Below are 23,736 nucleotides of genomic sequence, written 5' to 3' on the forward strand. Positions count from 1 at the left end.
AGTTCCTCACTATTATTCTGTTAGATTAAGTGTCGAGCAACTTCGTGCACAGCTAAGCGAATAATCGCTTAATTCCAAGAGCAGAAACATAAACTCAAGGCCCTGTATTTCACTCAAAATAAGATTAACCGTCGACTCAGGGCGTACAGCAAAGCCTCCCCTTGAGCTTAAAATGTAAGAAATAAGAACTAACGAATGACTAACTAAAGAGATTTAGCCGAAATCAACACTATTATAAACTAGTTGGCCATAATATTAAATTAGCCAGCGAAGCTATCAAAAGGCACGTAATACGGCTGAGCGTAGTAATAGCCAAGAAAAATGTAGCAAAAAGGCAAATGCGCACCACTCAGGAATACTAATTCTCTTTGTCGAAGTCAGTTGAACTTGACTTAAGTAATATTCTCATTTGCATTTAACGCGATACTAAAAATTCATTGTGGTAGGAAGTTGTAATCTCAAACAAGGAACGATAGGAAAGCAAAATTGAATTAAAATAACTGTTATAAAATTAAAATATACCTTACAATCTTAATCGACTTTTGTCTGTCTTGTGAAACAGTGAGAGTATGAGGAGCAAAATATTTGGTCAAGGAAGCCGATAGCCTAGAAAGATGCTGCTTTTTAGGCTTTGCTGTACGCCCTGAGAAAGCGGCCGACTGTTACTCTTATTTTGAGTGAAATACAGAGCCTTGAGTTTATGTTTCTGTTCTTGGAATTAAGCGATTATTCGCTCAGCTGTGCACGAAGTTGCTCGACACTTAATCTAACAGAATGATGCATCAAATGCAGCCTTTTAAGGAAAGACATGTAAATTGGAAATTAAGATACGTTGTGAAATTCCCCAATGCAGTACTCTGTGTAAATAATTTTAACAGACATCGATGTATCTGGAATGTTAGAATAAGACAAAGGTTTTCCAAAGTGTATCATAAATTCAAACATTTGTTTGCACGATCGAGATGCATTTTACACAGCATGTAAGCATGTGCTTTTCAGCACATGCTTATATGCTATGCAGGTATGTTAAACAGCATGTATTATCTTTAAGTTAGATATCCTTACTGGGATTCGAAACAACAATATCTTAAATGTCACCTGGAAGTACTACCTCTTATAATACGAAAGTATGCAGGGGGAATGTTGTGCAAGCATATTTTCATCGCAATGCCTTTTAGTGTTGCCGTAGAGCTAAACATATTGAATCTGTAACGATCTCTCTTAAAATGCTAATACTGCAAGATAATTCCGTTTGATAAATAACAGACGCTCCGTAATGAAGAACATTTACACTTTCGGATCCCTTTATGATAAATGGCGCTGACATAGAAACAAGATTGACTAAAGTTTAGAAATCTTCTTGGCAATCATAAACTGTAACTACACTTTAGACAGAATGGCAAAGAAGCATCGGAAAGTCTAAATAAAGGGCATTTATACCTTTCTCAAGTTTCATTTGGAACTAAACCCTTAGTCCTTAAAATTGAGAACTAAAGTCTTAAAAATCAGCTAACCACTTGGGGGGATGTAACTTATACTATCAGTCAGTCAAATGTAAAACTTAAATTATATAAGCTATTTAAGCGAAGTTAGCTCAATGTAACCGACTTGGAGATTCAATATCGATGAATGCAAGGCCGAAGACAACAAATATTATGTGATCTATCAACTTAGTAACTTGATCTCGAGAGGCAGAACACGCTCTATCTTACAATCCAAAATCCTAACCTTAAATACACGCGAACTAATATCCAATCATTTCTGGGCGAGAAAACGTAAGGGACATAAAGATGCAAAACATAAAATAACTGATTAATTAACATAAAGTTACACTGTCCTTGAAAGAAAAAATTGTCAATAGTCTCCTTCAGAAAACTGGAAATTTAACTAGAACTTCAGAAACTGTGGTAAAATCTAAAATTGATTGAAATCCCGTAGCTATTTCTTAAACTTTTCGAAGGTAAAACTGTTAGAGAAAATGATACATTTTAAGACCTACTGCAACTAATGTTCTAAAATTTCCATAATTAGAGCTTAAATGTAAGTTGTTCAGCAGAAGTGAACGCCTACTTCATTGCAATTGAATTATTAAAAGAGAGGTTTAACAGAAGACTAAGAAAATTTATAAATCCTGTTTTATGTTAGAAAAATCTTAAATATGGCTATTAAGTATTAGCACGAAACAAACTGATTTCACAAGAATTTGTGAACAGCAGGGAGATGATATTTAAATTTCGTTGGGTTTCTGCTCCCATTTTTAAAGTGGTAAGTAAAAACTGGATAAATATAAAAAATTCAGCAGTTTCAGAGATTGTTTTTTGCCATGATTAACTTCCAACTAAACCACGAAATAAATGAAAATCCTGAATAAAGTTAATTAATTCTCTTTTAATAAATGATATCCGTGTTCTCGCTACCATGTAAGAAAAATGTCGGTAGGTGAGAGAACGTAAAATTTTCTTAAGTAGCATATATCGCTTCTTTGAAATACGATATGTAAAATTTAAATATTAACTTAATCATTATATGAAATCTTTCAATGAAAGTCATTTTAATAGGATATGCTCATTGCAAAAGAAAATTTCTGCTATAAAATGAAAAGCAGATAAAAATAAACGTCCGTTCTCCATTTATTTTGGGAATCAAGTGATAAATAAAAACGTTTTATCTTACAATTTTAACTTATACTTTGTAATATACTTTGTAATTATGGCTATCAAACAATCGGCAATTTTGTTTCAGGTTTATAAATTAAAATTGTGATAAGCTCCAAATGTAATAAATTCTTAACAATGAAATTTAGTCCTTTATGCTGCAAAGTCTTTACATTCTCATATCCAATCATTTCATGGCGATTATTTGAACTACAGATATATGTGATCTCTATTTCATTTATTCTAGTAGACAATGTTTAAAGCAATGGTATTGTTGTGAATAATTAATGGATGTTGTGTTTTTAAACGATTGATTGGTATCTTCTGCATGCTAAGATTATATTTTTAACTGCATTGCAGTTTTCGTCTAGCTCGTTGCTATTCTAAATTTCAGTATTCCTTAAATTCATTAAAATTCAATCGATCGGTGATTTTGTACCTGACTATGAAATTTCGTTACTAGAGAGTGATACCGTAAATTGGTCACTCATAATAAATCACAGTCTTATAGTCAAGAACTGGGATTTCCAGTCTCAGAATCATTCTGTAAAGTTTGTGCGTAGCTGCCCTGACGGTATAGTGATTAGAGGAGCAGACTGCGATACCAAAGGGCCCGGGTTTGAATCCTGAAGAAAGCATGTTTGTAACTGTACGTCCCTTCGTAGGAGGCAAAGGTGGCCCACCTATTCGGTGCCTCCATAATAAAATGATCACCACTTCTGGGCGTAGCAGTGGCCAAGCCGAAGTCGGCTGAGAGCCCACCATTAGGAAAAAAAAGGCTTGTGCATATGCAACACAGAGTGGTATGCCGATGGAAAAAGGACCAAAGACAAGAGAGACAAAATCAATGATTACAATTCCCAATTATGCCAACTTCACAAGCAGGTGAGGATTATTTCATGACCACTATTGACGATTTTTTACACTTCACCGAAGTTCGTTTAGTAACAATTAAACCTGATACTGCAGACGAGACGAAAACTTTCCTAAAATCAAATCTTTCCATAAGGAAAATTGGATGTGTCAGTGTAAAAGAATATTTGTTCAGGGAACTAGTAGAATTATCTTCTAAACACGGCATTATACATCATTTCTGTTTCTCCATATACTTCCTCGTTATACGGTGGTGTTCGGGGACAGACTAAACAGACCATAATGAAGATAGGTCGAGTAGGTAGATATTTGAATCAAACTTTCAAAGAATCTTTGGAGATCAGCTGTGTAAAACTCAGCTTATCTTCATTAAAATATTTTAATGGTACTTTTCAGAATTTTAAGTCCTAGAGCTTTAATCGTGTTAAAGATCCTTGGCAATCCGTGGTAAAGAAACATATTTGCGTGTTTGGTTGTGTCCTACGTGTTGATACATATATTGTCAAGACTAAGTGTTCTAGGCATACTCTTGGCAAACATAAGTGTGACAGTATCAAGGTCCTGATCTCGAACAGTGAGCTATGTTCTTGTGAGTACTAGAAGAACCACAACGTAAGAAAGGTGTAAAAGACCCTTTTATTTAAATCACTATTTACAGCAACTCCCAGCTCGGGAGTGATAACAGAAAAATAATGACCGCATTTGGGTCTAAACTGAACAATCAAACAATTTAAAGTAGAGCTTAAGTAGACATTTAAATAGCCGCTGTTCACAGAGATTAAACGCGAGATTGGCCTATCTATGGTGCGTAGCAAGCCTTAGCTAAGTACTAACGCACTTAAATCACTTCAAAGAGTATTAGAGTACTAGCGCTAAGACGTAAGAATTTAAATACTAACTAGTCTGGAGAACGTCCACCGAGCGGACGTGGTCTGAGACTAAAAGCTCTCTCACACTCTTAAGAAGTTTCTCACTAACCCCCTTAAATACAAAACTTGGCTCCAGCACAAATTAGCATAAAGCTGAATCGCGCGCTCATTCTGAAGGGAAGTTGAAATAAGAGTTTACAGGAAAGGGTAACTTAAAATAAAAAGAAATTTGGTTAGTTTAAATTAAAACCTTACAATATGACATTGAAGAAAATTAGATATTATGTCAAAGAAAAACGTATTCGTTAAATATTCTACCATGGGGTATATTTAGATGGATCCAATGACAAAGCGTATCGTGTTATTTGAAATTTCCATTTTAATTAAGAAAACTTGAACACTGATCATAAAAGGTATATTTCCGAGAATCTGCATTTTTCGGAAACTGAAGGTAATGAGATACTGAAACTGAAGATACAGAGGAAAGCATTAATAAAGACATAACCGAAGTGGATATGTCACATACTAAGAAAATGGAAAATGAAAGACATTCACGAGCGAAATTTGTTCAAGTGTACGAAGCCATGATTACTTACCAAGAAACGTTGTCTTATGAAGATATAACAATGTTGCCAAAAGATAACAAATGGCATGAAAGAAGGCTATAGGTGGGTAAATGTAGATTATAAAAGACAATGATGTTTGGGTTCTAGAAGAGGTACCACCTGGAAAAAGATCACTTTCATAAAAGTGGATTTTACGACAAAAACGAGACAGCAACTTCGACTTGTGGCTGGCGGCTTCACGTAATACATCTTGCTGTCTTGCGTTTCATGGTGATTATTCTCTGAAACCTTAGATGTTAAAGCCATTTTCTAAACTGGTGGTTTAAAAGGCATTATTTATATGGTTAAGCCAAACATTTATGATGACCGCAGTGATAGGAAATGTAGACTTGGAAGGAGTTTATATTTACTGAAACAAGGCACGCGATCAAATTTCCTTTTTTATTTAAGTTAGATTTCAAGCATTTAAACTCCGAACCTTTTATTTTTACTCGCTAAAGGAATGCTTCAAAGATAGCTATTCTCTTTATGTTGATGTTCTACTAACTGCTGGACTAAATAATCAATAACTTAGTTAAACTATTGAGCTCTTGATTAAAGAATTTAGGGTGTCTAAATTCGGAAGAGTTTCCGTATTCCTAGGAATGAGAATACAGTTTACACAAACTAATTTATTCTCAGATCAAGAATCTTATATTGCTGAAAAATTTCCACATGTTGGATTGTAAAGCATGTTCTACTCCACTGGAGATTAAACCTATGCCAGCTGGTTTCGGAAGAGCTTCTGCTTGTAAAAGACCTTATCGTGAAGCAGATAGTTCATTACTGTATGTACGTTACCTGACTACACGGTATATTTTACATGCATTTAGTTGCAAGAAAATCCCGATGAAATCGCAAGATAAGCTCTTACGCGAAATTTTCCCTATCTTAAAGGAGCAGCTAAAGTTCAATTTGTGTATTCAAAGGGTAATAAGATTTCTCATTTGTCTATGTACGCAGACTGCGGGACAGATGATCGATTTCTGGCTAGGACTCGTGTGAAATGAGTCTCTTATACTCCGGTGTTGTAGAAAAGAAAATTGTGTAGCTTTATCCTGAACCAAAGCTGAGGTTATTTACCTTAGCGAAAGCTACTCCAGATTTATTGTGGTTTAAATCAGTGAAATTATTGACATTAACAGTATTACGGGATTTGAGAACAATCGATATCAGGAGCATTCTTAACGAGAATAATTCTGGTCGGTTGGAACAAGTAGGCCTTTTTTTTCATTTATTACGTGCTCCGCCATTTGGTCATTCACGGAAAGGAACCCCCAAGAAGGACTTTTTAAGGGAAACTGACTCATATCTCCGTTACACATAGGCGAAAGCCATGAAACGTTTGCCGGGACGGAATGCCAGCGTGCAGCGGATTTTATTTCTCAGGCGCTAGTGCGTCATACACATAGATATTAAACTTGATTTTCTTTCACATGAAAGTGATAAAGCATTTAACATCAAAGTTGAGTTTCTTTGTTCAAGCGCATAGTTTATACCCTGTTCACTCAAGTGATCTAAATTTATGCTAAATAAATACCGTAATTTCCGGAAGAAAGGCCGCATCAGCGTAAACGCCGCACTCGAGAAAAATGGCGGGAAAAAATTTAAAATTACACAGAAACGCCGCATCAGCGTAAACGCCGCAATAGATTAAATTGCGCGTGACATCGTCGTGGGCCATATAGATGCAAAAACTCAACCTAAGTCCTGATATATGACATGCCAGTTAAGAAAAATGCATGAAATGAAACCATAACTGAAAAATAAATTAAAGGTAAGAAATGTATAGCTTTTGTGCCGTTTAGAGACATTTTCAAAAATTATCCGCTCCCTAATTAAAAACTATCCAACAAGTACTTGTACTCAAACTGATGGGATCTGTATTTGGCAGAATGCCAAGAAAAATCCATTCATGCTGAAGGGGAAATACGTCAGAGTTCGTTATTGCGAGGCAGGTGGAGTCGTGTCCGCCTTTGAAAAAAAATTGCAGAAAAGGCAGGGGTGGGAGAGGATGGATCCTGGAAGATTCATGGAATGGCAGAAGAGAGAGACTATTCAAACTGATGAGAATGTTGATTTGAAAGGGGGAAGAATGTTATTGTTCTGAGATCTCGTTTAGGGTGAATAAGGCATGTAGGTCCGTTCAAGGGAAAGAATGTAAACAAAATAACGTTCGCAAAAAGCAACTGAGTGGTGTTTTGTGTGAGAACAGCACCAGTCTATGCACAATGACAAGGCCATCCAAACAATGTACAATGACCATCATAGGAAATATTTTATTTTTAGTGCACCTAAACGCCGCATGGGTAGAAACGCCGCACCCGCTGAAAATTTAAGTTTTAAACACGTAAACGCCGCGGCGTTTCTTCCGGAAATTACGGTACTTACTTTTGTGGGGTTTAAAGTTGCCTTAATTTGATCTTGAATGTGCAGTTATAGATATAACTATATAAGAGTGAGCGTTATAGATATAACTGAACACTATTTTTTATGTTAATAGTAATATATGATATACTTAAAGATATATATAAAACATGCGAAACTTACTCCAAGTTCGTGAAACTAACTGGTGGATTTGGTGAGCTATGCATATATAGTAAATAAGGATACAGTATATCTGAGTCCAGAAATGTGTAAAGAGGAGCAACTAGCAGCAGTAATTGCTAATGGCTGTCTTACTGCTCCAAATCATTTTTGTGATCTTGTAGCTTTTCTTATGTATTTAATTTTTCCATATTTTTAAGTAATCTTTCATTTTCTGTACAACAAAACATCAGAATTATTTGTCTCTCCGCAATTAATGCACTCAAATTTACGCTTATTTATGCCTACATTTTCAATTTGCATTCTCTCTTTTGACAATATATAATTAACCTTTTCATTGTTTTGTGAAGTTTAATTTGCTTTCAACAATTTTATTTCCTAACATTTTTTTTACTAAAATCTTATATGAATATAGAGATAAGTAGATATAAACTGCATATATAACTAGTTTATTGATCTAAAAACTTAACTTTGGTTAAAATCAACCTATAGAAATTTAATTTTGTGAAAAGGTTTTTTTTCATATAAATTTAGATAATTGCGAAATTTCAAATTCATCGAAAATGAAAGTCTTATTCTTTTCTCGAAGACTGTGCCTGAAAATATGTTTTCAGGAAAAATAATTTCTTAAAATTCTTGTTAAATCATTTACACTTCCTTAGTCTGTCCTTACTTTTAATCCATTAAACTCTCCGTTAATGATGTGATATCTAAATTCTTTCATTCTCGTATATTAACCCGTAATAATGACTTCAAAAGTTTAGCAGGCAATTAAGTCTTTCAATATTATAATTAAAACAAATATGTCTGACAATCGGTAGCGCAATTTTTAATTTCACTTAATGCAAATATATTGTAAAACCGAACCAAAAAGCAAATTTTGAGATATGTTTGTAAAGCCTCTTTCTTCTTTATTCCTTCTTTATAAATTATTATTTCCAAATATCCTATAATTAGTATGCTTACCAGTCTTTTATGTTTAAAATATACAGCTTTTTATTTTCAAATTTAAAATATGTAGAAGGCATAAAAATTGAGCTTATCGAATAAAAAATGTCAAAGATTTTTTAAGTCAGAAAATATAAAAATCCACAGTGTCTGAAACAATTATCGCTTTAATTAAATCAGAAAAATTTTATGAAACAATTTCCATTTAAGATCTCTTTTGCTGAAAAGAGTACTCCATTGGGTGAGATTCCAAGAAATTGAATTCTCCCGAATGCTTCTTCTGCTTTTCTTTATACACCTGGTAATTTAGGCACACCTGGCATGCCGGCGCCTGTGAAATAAAGCGAATATAAAATTTCAGTCATTCAGTTCACTAAAATGAAACAATTTTAAAAACATTTTAAACATGAATTGAGCTAGTATTTTCAAATAATATTTAGATTTGAAAAAAAAACACACACTATTTTATTTCTCAATTTATATTTGATTGAAATTGTGAGGGGATGAAAAATTACTGGTAAATTTAGTATGTTTGCAAAGAAAGCAATAAATCAGAATTTTGTTGCGCACTTTATTATCCTCCTTTTATCCTTCTAGAATATTTAGTATGTTTCGTATATTTGTAATCAATATGCCTGATGTAGAGTAACTATAAATTCGTAAGATCTTGTAAAAAAGCTCTTACATCTTAATTAGAAATATTTACTCACTGTTCTTGGATTTATAATGTTACGAAACCCTGTTGCAAGAATCGTGGTAGGAGCTGAGCTACAGACGTTCCCCTCCATTGACATAGACAACAAAGAGTATTCTGATGTCTCAGCCAGGAAACTTGAAATTAACTAGATTGGAGTCATAGAATTTTGAGATGAATGCTAGTTTCCTCTCTGTTAGAAAACCCGAGAATTCGAGTAATAGAACGTCTTATCAAAGATTCTCAGTCTCAGTGTAAAATGGAATACGTCAATCATACCGAGCTATACCACTTAAGGAGCCATTCCTGTGTGACTGCCTGGCACCTTTAGTGATCCTTCTTAATATACCACCGTAGTGTATCCTGGCAACTTTTGTTTCGCTAGTGCTTTCGCCTCCGTCAAGACCCATCTCTAGACAGCATAGCGACGTTTGAAAACTTCGTTACAGTTTTCAAACAATGGGTTTATAATCCTACAAGCATCCTCTGTTGTACCAGACATCTAGAGTTTTCTCTAATCGAGCACGCATAAGTTTGCTCTATTTATGGCAAACCTACGTAGATGAAACGGAATAATGTTAAAGATACCATGCCACGATGATGTCGAAGCAGTGTATTACACTTAGACGATTACCGAATTCTTAGGACTACATTGAGCAGATCTGCTGTCACTGTAGCTTCTGATTTCGACCTCAATTGAATTCACATATTACTTTTTTTTATTTATACTCCCTTTCTGTGTTGTTGTTGTTGTCGTTTGTTGTGTTGTGGCTAATCTTGCTTGTCTGATATCAGAACAAGCCCAGGAATTTCATCTTGGCAAGGAGGCAAGATTGTGCCTGTCGTTGGACCCCCATACAAGTGACATTACGATTTAGCTCAATTCCGCTCTCAGTTTTGAAGGAGAGAGTGTTCGAGGGTCCCCCAGCTCTCTTCCCTTGCCATCAACCTGTCGAGAGGACGTTTCGGTTCACCGCATATTTTGAGTACCTAACGCCACAGAGATACTCTACATTGACAAAAATCCATGCCTTCTCCGAGATTTAGATCCGGGCCTTTCGGTAAGGCAGCCAGAGTTACTAGCCACTATAACCAGTCGGGCGGCATTAGCATTTATTTTTCTACTTGACTTTTGTGATTCAATCCAAGCCTAAGGCTGCGATTTTAATTACTGGCAGAGATCGATTTTGATCAGTTGCAGTGGGAATGAGATTTTGATCAATTTCAGTGAATTCCGGTACAGTAAATTTAAAGGTACAACTCAAACTATTTCCTTAAATAGTCCTATAAAGCTTTTCAGAGACTTGCTGAATTTATCTGAAATAGAATAGTATGAGGACAGAAGAGAGATTAATTTTATACATTAAAAAAAAAAAACTTCTTTCACTGCATATGCGCCGCCCTTGCCTAAAAAACATGTAGAGTTACCCAAACCGACGCATTTGTTCAATAATTTTTATTTTATATTCGTGAATTTAGCATTAGTATATGACATAAGGCCACGTGATTATACATGGTTTTAGAAAAGGCTTTTTAATTTTATGAGGTATGTTTAGCAAAAATGCGTTTAAATTGGTTTTCTTAAATTCATCTGTGGCTGTATGTCATATACTACTAATGCTAAATGTACTAATATAAAATTAAATTAAATACATGTGTCAGAAATAAACCAAATACTTGAGTAACTCTAAAATTTTCAAACAAAGGGCAGAGAATATGCAGTAAAAGAAATGTTTTCTTAGATATGTGTTTTCTTAGAATTTATTCTCTTTTTGATCCTTAGACGATAATTTGTGGCAATAATTACAGTTTAACTATCGTAGAAAACATTTTACAAGAAGGAAAAGTAAAGCTCATGAAAGAGCATTACCGCACTATGATTTTCTATAATTTTAAAGCTGCGCGTGGATAAATTTATTGTATGCTTTCGACTTCCAGAGTTAACATGTAAATTAAACTCCATCTCGTGAAGTGTAATCAATGATTTACTGTATTTCGTAGAGGTGAAAATTCTCTCCTAGTTGGAGAACACGCAGGAATATCTTTGTCAGCTGCAAACTAAGAAAATGTGTTAACCATGCGAGAAATGTTAATCAATGCACCTACCAGATGATATAACTGTACCCTGAAAATGATACAGACGATATGATACAAAAGGAGCTTTATACTGTATTCGCAGATTTATATGAAATTATTCGTGAACTGCATAATCAAAAGTTTGTTTCTCATCTGGACTGCCATAAACGAAGAATGCGAAGTATGTCAGAAACATTAAAGAAATCCTAAGCCCATTTAATGATTGGACAACGTATTATTTCTAAAATCATAATTGGTAATTAAACGTACATCCGCTTATGAACATTTCAACAAGTCAAGAAAGTAAAGTACAGTCCTAGATGTTGACCCCGAATTAACAATGATGAAAGAACAACGAGAAGTGAAAAGACGTAGCGTTTTGTTCAGAAGTACTGGACTAGTCAAAAGCGGTCAATTTAGAGGCAAAGAAGACAGTAACACCTAATTGTTTCGCACTATGTATCTTCAAGAAATTCATTAAGAAGTGAAAATTAAGGGTAAAATGTTTTACCATCATACTGCGTCTACTCATTCAACAAGAGTGATAATTTAATTTCTTGACCAAAAACACATTATGTTAGAAAACATCCACCGTATTCTACTGATCTTACTATGCGTGACGTTTGGCTGTTTATTAACGTAAATAAAAATTTACGCGACTCCTCGTTTACATTACGAAGATTAGACCGATTAGCTATAATAGCATATATCCTTCATCAGTTCCAAGAAACTGATGTCCTAAAGCATTTAATCTTAGGAAAATTTGCCTAAAAATGGGAACTGACGTTGAAGGAAGCTACTATGACCACTTCAAAACGTTTTTAAGTTTAACTTGTGCCATTTAGCTCTATCTCAAATTTTTAGAATGACTTTCTTAAAAGGGAATTTTTGGATAATAATCGAATTTCAATTCCTTTTTCATTCACTATTAAACTAAGATATATTCTTAACGTGTTATGATTTTTACCCATAAACTGTATTCATTGAAAATGTGTTCTTTAATCATATTTGTACGAATGCTGATGAAATCTCAGCAGTTGGAAATAAAAACTTTTAATAATGTATTTATGCAAGAAAAATTTCCTTATCAGTCGAAGATTTTAATCGCTGTATTAAACCTGAATATTTAAAAGGCCAGTCCTCAATGTTTGGCAATAACAATAGATACCGGAAAGCTACAAAGAGGGATGCACCATGATTTTCTAATTCTCTGATCGTTCTTTAGTTATTGAAAAAAAAAAAAGGTATAAATTTTGGAATTTAAAATTTTTTCAATCGAATTGGAACAAAACTCTCTAAAAATTACGACTAAACTTTCACATTTGTCTCTGAATTCATGTAAAACGTTAGTAGAACAACATTAATCTGTTTCTTAATTTAGACAAATTGAGGCAAGAGTAATAGTTTACTTTTAATTTGTTATCTCGTATGCTATTAACAATTTGCACTGCTATATTTCGATATCATTCAGACTCTGAAAATAAAATATATATCACTTGCAGGTTTCTGTTTAGAGGTCTTTTGCTTAAATCTAAAAAATAGTTGGCTGATTGAAAACAGTAATCTGTGTTTTCCGCGTATCTTATTTAATTATAAGCCGATTTCTTTTGGAATGACTTCAACCAAGAAATCAGCTTTAATGCAGAAATATCTGCTCATAACTTTACCAATAAATTTCTTGCAGTGTAAGCTTTCACGATAGCCTTTTAAAAGCCTCAAAAATAATGCTGAACTTATGCCACTGTAATTAAACATGCTATATCCTTTTCCATTATTCTGAATATTAAAAAGACTCATCCAATAATTTCTATGCATTTAGTAACGCAAAGTTTCATTACTACATCATTGATTGAGCTTTCTAATAAACTACACTTCTGGAATTTATAACTAAAACTACCTTCTAAAGAAACGATTTCCTAACCGTTTTCGGAATAAAATGGCAATGAACTTTGATATTCTCTACATTTTAATTGAATACAATACATTTTGATTTTAAGAACATTTCTTTCCTTAATATAAAATTCGTATTTTTTTAATGAGAAAAATAACAAATCACAGCTAATTTTATGTAGTTGGTTGTTAATAAAGCAAATTATAAAATTCCATGCCATTTTTTTATCATTATTTCAGATTCGCATACTTTCATAAGCAAATTTCTCTCTTACATCTCATTAAGATATGAAAATGACCGTGAGATATTATGAATAAATAAGCTAAATGACGAATTTTTTAAAAACATTTGTTACATTCAAACTCAGGGACTTTGCTAATATAAAAAGTAAATATTCAGTCTATCTCTAGACATTTCCCCCTATCAATTGCTCTCGAAAGAAAGGAAAATATTCAAGTCGATTTGATTTATTCCTTGTGTTCGGAAAGACGTCAAGCGAAAATTGCATATCAAGGCTTTCTTTTTCAGCGCTAATATATTTCCACATGAACTTAAATTTTAAGTTCATTATTCAGTACGGATTTCATTACGTAATGACATATGACATAGTCCTTCATTTCAAACTGGCTTTGATATACACTTGTTTGGTTACAAATCTTCCCGCAAAAGAAATAAAATGGGTTACAAGTCTTATTACTTAGAAATACACTTTCACTCCAAAACATACAATGAAATATGCTTTTGTTATCTGATGCATTTCTAACTAAACATTAACAAAGAAATTAAAAATAACTGCTGTTAAAAATATCAAAGATTATATTTACCGTCCATTGCCGCGGCCATAATGATGGCGAAAGCTAATGCTACAATTTCATATACTTGCATGATGAGGCTTCTACGATACTCCCTCTCTCTCTATGGAAGATAGAATTGGAGAATGTTCTTCAGGTATGAAGCTGTTGCGGAACTACTGCGATATTTATATCCCTGGGGGGGGGCAGATTGTTGCTTAAATGACGCAAAGGAGATGATATGCGTAAGGTTTGATTGCTGACAGGTGGAAGTCGGATAAATATTCAGTTGATTGCTTTGTGTTTTCTCAGGTTTTCATTATGAAAAGTTAATACAAAAAATTATATATTCTGAATTCCAGAAAATTAATGGAAACCAGTGCGTTTTATCAGTTGCAGAACAGATTGTTATTCTTAATCTCTGAATTTGAATATTACGTAGCACAATAATGTAATGCGCGTATATTTTAAAATGCTGCTGTTATCAAAACAGATGTATCATATCAAAACCAAAAGAAATATACTAAGCGAATTGTACAGAGAAAAAGGCGTATGATTGTGTGATACTGTTTTAATATTCTTACAATTGCTAAAAATATTTTCAGTATTAGCGAGCCTACTGAGTCGTTATTATAAGTGATATGAAAATGTAAATATTTAAAAATGATAGCGTTTGGAATGCCACCGAAAACACAGTCAACTCTAGATTTGCTGCGATATTATTAAGTACTACTTGAACCGTCAATTGACGACGTCTACATTTCCCTAATTTTGTCCATGTTTAGTACGAATATTAAATTCAGAATCCACAATCAATTCGAGTGGAGCTTAAAAATAACAGAAAATATTAAAATTTGAAAACTTTCAGATTTTATATTACTCCCAAAAGGGAGTGTTTTTATTACATTTAGAGAACATTTGGGCTTACGCGACTTTTAGCTAAAATTTTTAAATGAATTTCTGGAAAGCATTATTAACTTCTGCCTTATCCTGCTCCGAAATAAATCTAAATCTAGACTGTGATGAGACACTAGACGTTTTAACTGTGGAAAGTGGAATTACAGTATTTAGTCGAAAGGAGAGAGGCGGATCTTGGAAGAGATTCTCTACTTACCGGAACAAAATTGAAGTTTTGTCGTTCACAATACAGTTTCTGCAGGAAATTTTCGAGATTTCTAAGAATCAAAACTTAGAGGCAAATTAGAATTAGCAATGGATTTGTTCTTCGAAAATTAAAATTTTTGATTTTTATTCCTGCAACGAGAAACTTCTGGATACTCTCCCACTTCATTTTCTTTAACGTATCGTATGCGGTACCTTATTCTACAGCCTTTCGATCAAGTACTCCAAATTTTCAGCACTACAACTTCTTCTATAGTCATCACGGTAACGTCAAGGTTTTGAAAAAGGTAGGTTGAGCTTTGGTTTGAAGAAAGGACATCTGAATCCAATTTTATAATAAAATGTTCTTGAACGTGGTTTGAAAAATGTTATTAGCGCGGAAAAAGTAAACTGATTTGACAAATTTATAAGAGGAATTTGAATCCCATTTGAGAAGTGTAGACTTTTAGAGCGAAAACAAAACAAAGCTGTAGACTTGATTTGCCTTAAACTTGTTTTGTATACCTTGTTATTTAACGAGAGCAGGGAAGAAGGATTAAATATTGATTATTACGCCCGTGGCCAAAAATAGTGATCCATAGCCAAGCAGAAAACGATGACTAAAAATTTGGATCAATTTTCCAACGAAAGATATCAAAAACAAGGAAACGATTAATGTGATTTGTTTAGATCTCGGCGATCATTTAGCATCCTCTAAAGGTAGAGAATGCTTCTTGTCTGTTTAGTTTCTGACTAGATCAAGAAACATTAGTTTTAAAAACTATCTGTGGTAAGTAGTATCGGATTCCTGTATATTTTCATTGGAAAAAAAATATGTCAGTAGGTGAGAGGAAATAAAGACCTTCCTTTTGTTTGTAAGTATGACATGCAAAATAAATTGTAAGCATAAGCCTGTTTTAATCACTTGCAATGATATAAAATTTAACTTCATGTGCTTATAACCTGGCAAAGCTAAGCCTATGACAGAAAATCAGATGGAAATGAATACTGAAATGAGTCAAATTAGAGGAAGATTGAAACAGTTTTGCATTAAAATCTTACCTTTGTAGCCTTTACTTTGCAAATATACTTATTGTTTATTGTTATTTTAAAATAAGCACTTCCAAACTGTCGTCCACGAGTTATGAGGCTAGCTGGGTAAGGAAAATGGCCTATTCTAAAGTAACAGACGGTAGTAGAAAAATGGCTAAATATATACGGATCCATTCTACTACTAGATTAAAGTTCTGAAGTATTTCAAATAAAACGAATCCCTAATATTTCATGTTAATCATTTATGCTGCAATTGTTTTCACATTTTCGTATCCAAGATGATAAATATGGAATTCATTTTGTGGTGATTTTGAATACAGATAAAAGTCTTCTGTATTTTGCATTCATTCTCGTAGATGAATCTTGAGGCAATATTAAAAGTACGGCATGAATGGTTGCTGCATTTTTGGAAGAATGAATGATAGTTTACGTTCAGTTACTTTTCTGATTGTTTTGACAACTGAATGTGTTAAATTATATTTTATGTGCATTGTAATATTCTTTTGGACTATTTAAGTCGTAATTATAAGCAATGTATTTATGAACAAAATTTGATGTTTGATTATAATTTTTAGTCGAAATATTATTCAGTTTTAGTCGTGCATTAATAAAAGTAAATTTTTGTTTCAAACAAAACAGTTATCAGATTATCCATAACAGTATTTCTTCCATATGCCTAGAATTATTGAAAAATTGGTGTTATAAGCATGTAACTAGACAGTTATTGAAAATGGAGTTGTTGAAATTGTTTACAATCACTGAAATTACATATATTAGACTTTCACTGAATATGACTGCATTATTCAAATGATAAAATTATTAACACTTGGGAGTTATTATTAGACGATATAAAAGCATGAACGTTTATTGAATGAGTTATTGAAAACATTTAAAACTTTATTTCTTTTTGTGATTCCATTCGTAGTAAAACGTTTTCCGCAACTCGTATTTCTGTTCCTTGCTGCGTATAAGATGTGTAGAGTCATTAGATTTTTGATGCTTTAGAAGTAGAAAATGAGCAATCCTCTCGCCAGGATTCGAACCTGGAACCGAGTGTACTACCATTACACCACGAAGACATTCAGAAAGAAGGGAGAAAATACCTGAATGAGCATGGCCTGTTATGACCATGAGACCAACTTGTTTAGTTAGGTGGGTTGGGCTGCGCCCACTACTGATACCTTACTCCTGAATATGGAAAAATTTGTTTTAAGAACTTTTAGTGAACTATTCCCCACTGGTCACATAAATATGTGCCTTATATGTGTGAAACCTTTACCTGTCTTCATATTTTCTTAAATATAAATAAAGCACAGAATTTCGTTCATTCGAATGGAACTTCAAATTTCCTTTTCACGTTGCATATTGGCTTTCGAGATATAAAAAATCTGCTTGCTTGAGAGAAAATTGCTCCCTCTGGGTATTAAAAATCAATAACTAATCGAGTTTATTTCATAAATATTCGGAAAGCGTACATTCTAAACCTAGAGCATATTAAATATTGTAGAGCGAAAATCAGTGTGTTCAATCATCTTTGCCCTACAATTTTTATAATATAAAATTGAGAATGAATTTCTGTATGCCATATAATACACAATGCAAAATGGTTTACACCTATAATTCTTTCCATCCTAATTGTTTCTCTTCTCGCTAAACAAGGAATGTTTATGTTTTAAGGTAACTAGAGATGGTATTTTTAATCAACAATTTATAAACACTGGTGTTGTATATGTAACAATGAAGGCATAGTGAAAGAGATAAAAATCACCATCAGGTCTTCAATATTAAGCATAGCAGCTGGTCCTCAATATTAAGCCGAAACTGTCTTTTCAAGTTTAAATTTCACCATAAGTTTATTAACTCGTTAAAATTGGAATGGTAACGAGAAAACTTCGAGTTGAAAAGAACCCAGAAAATAATTGTATTGCTTTTTAGCATAAAATGAAGTTTTCACTGGAAAATTAGAATTCAGTGTCTTAAAGACATTTCTTGCAAATGAACAATAAGATTTTGTACTTGCAGTTAATAACAAGATTGTTAGTTTCATTTTTATATTTTAATAGGAAACTTTCAAAAATAATCCATTTCGGCTGACAGATCATTCATATGTCCCCAATAAAGGTCTTCGTTTAACAGTTGTAATGTCAGTCCTCTAAAGATTTTCAGCTACTCTTTATTTTTATACCACAGTTTGTTTGTATTTTAATTTTATTTCACACGTTTATTGTACTCTCTTTTATTGTACGTTTGTATTTTAATTTTATTTCACACTTTTATTGTACACTTTTATTAAAGCAGATAAGTCATATCTTCTTTAATGTTAGATGATCTGCTTTTACATTTTGATTTCATTTTTAAAATATTGTAAGTGTATTTAAATATTTTTGCTTATTTAATTGCATTTTTTCCTGTATTTTTATAGTTAATGTGTTGTCTTTATTTATTGATTTATTTATCTGATGAAATTTATGAGCTAATTTTAGTGTGTAATTTTGTTTAATCAAATGCTTGGCCAGTTCTTTATTTGTAATTTTTATTTCGTGCATTGCATTGTAGGTCTAGAAATTTTTTAAAGAAGGGGCGTTTTTTTAACATATCGTGTGTTACCTTTATTTATCAAATATCATGTTCTTCGCGCTTAAACCATAAATTTACAGCAATATCACAAACTAATTTTAAAAGAGCATAGAGCATTTTAAAAGAGCAAACATTTAGAATTTCCGATACACAATCTCGCGCTGAAGATAATTTTTTTTTTTTTCCATATAGTGTATTGCCATTGCTCGCTTTGAAATCGTTGAGTTAGTTAATCAAAAATTCGTTTTGAAGTTTTACAAAATATGAAATAGACAATAACACAAATTCCAACTCTGGACTACCAGATGCCCATATTTGAAGGGAGTACTAAGTTATTCAAAATTTTATGTCTCTAAGTTGTTTTCTCACAGTGCGAGAAACATACATACATTCATGCAAATTCTTCATTTTTTAATTTCTTTAAATATAATGCAGGGCTCTAATATTTGGTGGCAACAATTCGAAAAGTGACACGCCGTTTCTATTGAACCAACGTAAAATGCCAAAATGAAATTAATAGCCTTCCGGCGGAAATTGCCCCTTTCGGGTAAAGATGTTATATTTTTATGAACTACATTTATTGCTTTTAAATAATTTAATTTGTTGATTCATAACAGACAGATAAAATATGAAAGAATAATAAATTAAATTTTTCTGAATGGCAACAGATTTGAACGAAACGTGAAATAACACAAAATTATGTTTCCAGACTAATAGCCTTTTTGGGCTAATAAAGAAATAAATTTTAAAGCATAAGAAGAATATCAAAAATAAAATCAAAAATCATCCGTGCCTTGGGGTGTTCTGCAGTTTCTTCGAATATGCCCATCAGCACCGCAGTTCCAGCACTTTATGGTCGATTTCTTTTCATCAATATTCCATCTCAGGGCATTCAGTTGTTTGGTTAAATCTTCTAGACGAGCAGCCATTTGATCGTCTGGCTTTTGGACTAGAGCAGCTCTTATTGGGTGGCGGTCTCCACGAGTGGCTTAGTGGGCTGACTCGAATTTCATGGCATACACCAAAGCGCTTTTCAAGCCCTTGACATCCGCCATTCGCAGAGCTTTCTGTATTTCAGGATCCCGTATGCCGTCGATGAAGTATTGCAGGGACAGGATTTCCCTTGTTTCTGTCGGGCACTCCCAAAAGGCGAGGTGAGATAGCATTTCAAAATCCGTGGCGAGCTCCTGGAGTGTTTCCATTAGCTTCTGTTGACGGAATTTTAATTGAAGCCTGCGGTAGTCTTTTAAACATTTCTCCCCAAAGCTCCAACGTGCCGGACAGAGTTTCGAAATTTAGCCTTTTGTTTTCGGGAAGAGTTTGAAGGATATCCGCTGCGTCTGCTCTCACAGGAGCGGCGAGATGACAGGCCTTAGCTTGAGGATCCCTTCCATTTGCTTTCGCCACTATGGAAAACTGTGTTTTATATACTTGCCAAGAGGTCTTCCCATCATATGTGAATAACTTCAAGGAGGAATGAGAAGGTCGAGATAAAAATTTAAATCCATCAGAATTGCTTCCTGCTGTCGCTATGCATTTCTTTAAGGTGTCAACTTCTTTGGCGACTGCAGAAACCCTGTCATCAATTTTTTGTTCGATTTCTTGCTGAACGGCAGAAACTCTTCCTTCAATTTCTCCAATTCTCTTTTTCAACCATGTCAATTCTGTCTTCCATAGCTTCAAATTTGTTTTCTATTATACAGGTGATTTCTCTTTTCATTTCCTCTTGTCCCACTTTCATTTGTACTTTAACAATTTCCATCTTTTCATGAACGGCTTTCATTTCTCTCTAACAGATTCTTGGCCCATTTCATTCCTTCTTGACCAGCATCCATCTCTCTTTGACTGCTTTCATCCCTCTTTAACGGAATCTTTCTATAAAGGATGCTTGGCCAGCTTCCATCTTTTCTTGGAATGCAGTAAATGCAGTTATCAACTGAGTCAATTGTTCTTCCATCGCTCTAGTTATTGGCATTCAAACCCCACTCCTGGCACCAAAATGTGTTGCATGCGTATGGGTTCGTAATGAATTGAATGTGCAAGTCCGATGAAAAGTGAATAAAATTTATACTTATGACAACAAATAAAACAAAATGCTGAAATTTCTAAAGTAATTTTAAATTTAAGGTAATTTTCTATGATATCAGTGTTTCTATTGCTGGGCGATGATGAATGCAGACGCTGAACCATCGTATACTGTCAGGCACATTGAAACAGGAATTCAATCAAAGATGTCGTTGTTTTCTTTCACGTTGATCATACGTTAATTTCACGAATGTCAAAGCAATTTAAAAAAAAAATTAGCTATCCGGAGATCTGTGTCCGATCGACCAAAGGTTATCACCCCTTTTGAAGATCAGTATTTTGCTATAGTAGCCAAGCAGTATCTTCAAACGACCCCCATAACTATTACTTCCTATTGCATGAAAGGACTATATTTCCGAATACCAAGTGCTTGTCATTAGCCTTTCAATCCTTAGAAGCAGAACTAAAGAGACATCTTCAACATCTCAACTGAACATTTTCAGACCGACGCAGCATTTTGTTCACCGACGAGTCCATATTTACCCTGTAATCAGATGATTCACGTGCAATGACCTACAGACAACAAGGTACATGGGACCAGGTTTAGAGCTTCATCGAGCGTCACGAATTCAAAATTGGTAGCATCATAGTGTGGGCTAGAATTTTAATGAGATATCGCACCCAACTGCACATCTTTTAAAGACGGTTCTGTGAAGGATTCGTTCTATCGGAATGAACTCCCACACCCCATTGTGAGACTGTATGTTACAACAATTGATCCAGATTTCCAACTTATGGACGATAATGTCCGTTTCCATCGAGGAAACATCGTTGATGAGTATCTGGTGAATAAGAGCATTTGTAATATCCGCCAGATTCCCTCGACATTAATTCTTTGGAATGTCATTGAGCGTGCTTGTCTCTGCACTGCTATTTAGTTTTCTTTCATTTCAGTACTGTAATAATGTATTATTTTGTTTCTAACATGTATATTTTAATGGGTCAACTGTCATTACAGGACATGGTAACATAGACTTCTCAGTTTAGTTATTATACTAATCCACGCATATCAAACCTGCATTAGCGGTATATGTATTAATTATATGGCATTACGTTTTCCTGCCTTTTCGCTCCTTATTGCTCCACTAGTATAATTTGTAGCTATTCTACTTCCCTCTGCCCCTAAATTTCTCCGTTTTCACTCGCTAAAATATGTATATATTTCATGTTACCCCGTTCATTTCCCCGTTTTCCCTTACTCCTCTTTTATTTTCGCGAGATAAATACATTCAGCACCAAGACTTTTCCTTCATGACTCATAAAAATACAAGCACCATCGTCTCTGCATGCAGTAGATAAAAGTTACAAATTTTTTATTTAGTAAATAATTTATAACACTAAGAAGGCATGTCCTTTTTCCAAGTTCATCAATCTTGAGTAATTACCCGGTTCAATAGCTCGACATAGTCATGTCGTCTTTGTTTTGTCGTTAAAGGTAAGGCCCAGGGATTAGATCTTAATGAATAAGTTAATAAATAGTTCTGATAGTGAAGTTTAATGGTCTAGATGCTAATTAAGCCCAATGGATGGCTGATGCAGTATGAGTGTAAAAGTAAAAAACAAAGGTTGTAGAGACATTAGGTTAATCTGAAGCAGGAAAGATGAAAAATGAGCAAACGCCTTCGCCGGGAATCGAACCGCGGACCTCGGGAATATGCGCCCAGCGTGCAGACCACCACAGCACGAAGGCATTCCAAGAAGGTGAGAGAAATATCTTATCAGGTCTCTAACATTTGGAAACTGTCAAAACGGAAGATTGGCTATTGCTAGCATCCGCGATTGTTGATCACCGCATTTAAGGATGGTTAATTGCTGTAAAGTTTGTGTCAAGTATTGGGTGATCACATATCTTATTAATGTAAATTTTGTTTGTTTGTATTTAGCTTTAAACATCAATTTGTTAAAAAGCCAGATGTAGCGCGTCAACACACAATTTCCGAAAATTACATATGGTTTTCATTCCTGTACATAATTTACTTTTCTGTCTTGTATAAAAACGTTTGCGAATTTTGCGGTAGGAACTGTGTTTATGCAAGATGGACAAACATTTGCATATTTTGGTAAGACACTTAATTCAGCTCAAAGAAATTAAAGCAGTGCAGAGAAGGAAACTTTAGCAGTTCTTTTGGCTTTTCAGAAATTTCGAATTTATATTGGCAAGGTACCCATAAATGTTTATAATCAAGACTCATAAGACAGGCTCTTAAATTTCAAGAATACGAATTAATAATTAAACATACTCCCGGGAAATAAAATATAGTAGCAGATGCTCTATCCACAATAAAATTAGATGGCGAGGGGTAGGAAGTCGAATGTGCTATGTTAACTTCAAAAGTTTTGAATTCCCGCGAAACAGTTGTTGTAGAGTTGCAAACAGACTCGGAATTTAAAAAATGTTTATACATATTTAAAAGATCTAGATCATTTTCGACACCAGTATGTTCTGGCTATTAGAACTAGAGCTAAAAATTATAAGATTATTGACAATCTTTTGTTTATTCCAAATTAACAAATAATTATAAAGAATTAAGACCGTTTATCCCAGTGAGTTATTAAGTATTTTGTAATAATTGCATGTTTCGCCAGTCTCAGGCCATCTCGGGATAAGAAAAACAGTTCAGAGGGTATGAAAAGCAAAAGCTGTTTTCTTTCTCACAGCTAGAATTTTTTTTACTCAGTATGTCAAGTCTTGTAACATTTGCCAGTTAGACGATATTAATTACAACCCGGCCGGGCCCTTAAATAGCATAAAAGCCACTTTTCGTAATGAATTAATATAAATTATCTTCTTGCACTTTATTTACGTAGTAAAAACTATGAAAATAGATATTTGCTTATAATTCGCGACCATTTTTTGAAGTGGATAGAAATACTTCCCCCTCAAAAGAGCCTGCGCTAAAATTGTTGTAATTTTTTCTTAATTTATATTAAAATATAGAGCTCCACTTAAAGTAATTTCATATAATGGAAGA

At 33.8% G+C, this 23,736-nt stretch overlaps 1 long non-coding RNA gene across 1 annotated transcript; it reads right to left on the reverse strand.

The window, feature by feature from the left end:
• Nucleotides 1–8,643: 8,643 nt before the first annotated feature.
• On the reverse strand, nt 8,644–14,182 carry LOC118192909 (uncharacterized). Its single transcript, XR_004758848.2, has 2 exons — nt 13,982–14,182; nt 8,644–8,827 (listed from the first exon to the last, which is right to left on the reverse strand). It is a non-coding gene; the product is annotated as an uncharacterized LOC118192909 (long non-coding RNA).
• Between the last annotated feature and the right edge of the window lie 9,554 nt (nt 14,183–23,736).

The sequence above is a fragment of the Stegodyphus dumicola genome, chromosome 2 (assembly GCF_044657685.1).
Source record: "Stegodyphus dumicola isolate Sdum_Otavi_A_Nest chromosome 2, ASM4465768v1".
NCBI lineage: Eukaryota > Metazoa > Arthropoda > Arachnida > Araneae > Eresidae > Stegodyphus > Stegodyphus dumicola.